This window comes from Tupaia chinensis, unplaced genomic scaffold (assembly GCF_000334495.1).
Source record: "Tupaia chinensis unplaced genomic scaffold, TupChi_1.0 Scaffold000063_1, whole genome shotgun sequence".
NCBI classification, from domain to species: domain Eukaryota; kingdom Metazoa; phylum Chordata; class Mammalia; order Scandentia; family Tupaiidae; genus Tupaia; species Tupaia belangeri.
In genome coordinates this window covers 6,586,621-6,590,033 of record NW_006159521.1, presented here as the reverse complement: position 1 = coordinate 6,590,033, position 3,413 = coordinate 6,586,621, and positions in this window count along the sequence as shown.

Below are 3,413 nucleotides of genomic sequence, written 5' to 3'. Positions count from 1 at the left end.
AAATTGCCATCGTGTAATAAATGGTTATTTGATAATGAATGAAATTGTTTGAAAATACTGTTAAAATGTCAAGTTTAAACATATAGATCATTACTCAAAAGGAAGGCAAACATGGAAACCATAGTGACATCATAAATATACTGCAATAAACACATTTATTTATACCGGGCGATTGTAGGTACTTTGTATAAATGTGTACAAATTGATATATGAAGTTCATTTCAATCTGTAAAAGTAATTGCATTGGTTTAACTTATTTAACTCTCCTTACAATAATATTTATTGCAGAAAAAGAAGGTAAAGAAATAAATGATGATAAATAGATAAAATACATAGGAAATGGGAATTGTTTTGCAATTTAATTACACTGTCACATAAAATTATCACACAAATACACCAACCCGACAGCAGAAATACATTAAAACTCTATTACACAATGCAGAGAACAGTTTTCTGTTGGCCTTTATTTCATTTGCCTGTTTAAAATAATTTTATTTCTTTCTACCAGTGTAAAATGTTGAAACAACGTCAAAAACAGGAAGGATAAGTCACGAACAAAAGTTGTTTTCTAAAAGAAATGTTCTGCTTTGTATAAGGTTGTGAAGACAGACATGAAGTCTAAGGAAAGGGCAACAACTCTCATTTCCCCACGAATGGTATATTGAAGAAATATGAACTCAGGAACTCACAATGGAAAATAATGTCCATTGATATGTTAAACTTATACAGAGCTCATAAGATGCACAAATAATTTAGTAGCTGTATGTATTAAATGACATGACATTCCACTTGGGGATAAATAAATATATATTGCAAAGACTCAATGATTTTACAAAATCATTTCAAACTTTTTTTAAATAATGATTTAATTTAATTTAATTTATTATTGTTCTTCGATTTGACCAGAGAGAGACAGAAAGAGAGAGAGTGAGAAGGCAAGCCACCGGGTCTGGAACTTGAACCACAGTCAGCCAAGTGGGAGTCCAGCACCCCAACCACCATGCCACCCGCCAGCCCCCATTTCAAACATTTTTTTGCTAGTATTTGCTAGGCATATGCTAGGGCTGTGGGTGTTACTTAGGCTTGGTCCTGGAGAGGGTGATCAACTAATAGGAAATGAGACATGTTCGTAAGAAATAAGGCATTATGTCAGATTTGGCTACTTATAATATTAGAAAATATTTTATGTATTTATTGCTAATGTTAGAGGGCACGTGTACCCACAGGAGAGAGATGGGGGCTGGGGATAAAAGTACCCCTCACAGAGTATGATCATGCTGCCATCCTTATTCCATCTCTCTCTCCTTTCAGGATTTTGGGCACACATGCACACTCACTCAGTGTGCTTTTCAAGCTGCTGGGTCAGGGACTCTAAACTGCTGTAGTAAGCCATGTGGGATCCAACCACCTTAATCACCGTGCCACTGACCGGTCCTCTACTGGGTTATTTTGCTCTAAGTTTAAAGACCATAAACTGGGACCAGGGTATAGTAAAATTCTTAAAAGTTGGAATTAATTTCTGTTTTTGGTATCTAATTAGCCACAAATTTTTGTAATAAATTACATAATATCTTCTTCAATAGTAACATAATTTTGGTTATTAGAACAAGGGTAATTTGATTAATTATATATTAAAAATACATATTATAGTTTGGGAAAAATGAACATGATCATGAAAACAAACGACTCAAAAAGAAAAACTAATCGAAAGGGTTGTTGAGAATTGAATATAATTATGGGATTGGAAGATCAAAGGTTTAATGCAAATAATAATATAAAGTGATTCAAAAACATAGCATGCAATTTCTTGTTGAGGGTCAAATACTCAACCATAAATAATAAACTAAGTTTTTTGATAAGTTTTAGTCTTTATGAAATAAAGCGATATTTCACTCTCATTTCTTTCAACACTCGCTCAAATTAGGCAAATCTATGGATCTTTTACAGTGTGGGCTTTAAATAAGACATTATAAATACAACACCTGAACATAACAAATTGCATTTCTTTTTTGGATTTGTTCCAGAATGCCTCATGCGGGAACATAAATGATGAATAAAAAACTGGAAGAAAGTTTTCATGGATTTACTTGACCAAACAAGGGCTCATCTGAAATTACGGTGTTTTCTAAAGAAATCTGTGATAATTTTCTGATCCCTAATATTTGAAGCATGTTTAATAGCATAGGTTCTACAGAGATATTTTATAGTATTATCGATCTATATATACACATTATATATACATTTATTTATGGATAGATATGCTTCTTAGACTTACTACTTTCAGTGGATATCATTTTTTAAGTAAAACAAGCAGTGAGAAGGATGGAAATACAGTTACAACAGCATTCGAAATGTTTAGAAATTTTTAAATAATTAAAGAAGAATATAATCCCTTTTAGTACATATTTTCGTTTTTATTGCTGTTAGATCATTTTTAATAAGTCAAATGTAATGGTGAGATCGGTGTAAACAGAATTCTTATCACGGAGAGAGCTACGACTGATTTTCTTCCATGGCGTGATGTATGGTAACTAAAGCATGTTTTAAATCTTAAGGGTTTCTAGTTCATTTTGACTTTCAACTGGTGAATCCATTTATAAAAGAAAAAAGTAGACATTGAAATACATAAAATACAATAATAGAGGTAATTCAAACATGACAATGGAAAATGGAGATGCTTAAGGAGGAAATTTAGAGTATCAGATATTGATGAGAGTGGAATCGTAAAATGGTATTACTAGAAAGGTTTTCATATTCCTATAAATTAAATAAATTGACTCACTTCTGAATGTTAGGGTCTTTAAAATGATATGTCTATACAGAAAATATGATCTTTTTTATTGGCTATTGCTACAGAAAGGGTCATAAGTAATGCCAGCCATTATTAGAATTTAGGTAGGATACATCATTCATTACACTTCAGAATGGCCTGTTACATACAACTGTTTTTAAGAAAATATTGAACATGGATATAGTTAACTTTGAACATATTGAAAATACTCTTAATTTAAAATTCAAATTTCTCTTTATTCTCAGAGGGAGCAGTATTTAACAATTTTCAGAAAAATGTGTATCTCTACCTTGAAGCTAAAAGTTAAACTCCAGAAAGACAACCAATCTAGTTAAACAGAAATGCCTACATCTTTCTCAACATATATTAATAAAATGCCAACATGCTAAAATAGGGCCCTTTTGCCTTGATTTTGTATGTCCTTTCAGTGTTAAGGTTTCTACTAATACTAGCATTCTTGTCACTGCTGGGTCCTCCCCATGATGACACCAACTTCTCATCTGTCATTTTCTTTTAAACAGTGTTATGTGTGCGCCTGGGCAGGTTTACAGTGTTTATATATGAAACTGTAAGAAGAAAATGGGTAACTACTCCTCTTTTTCCCTAAGATTAGAGATGGGCC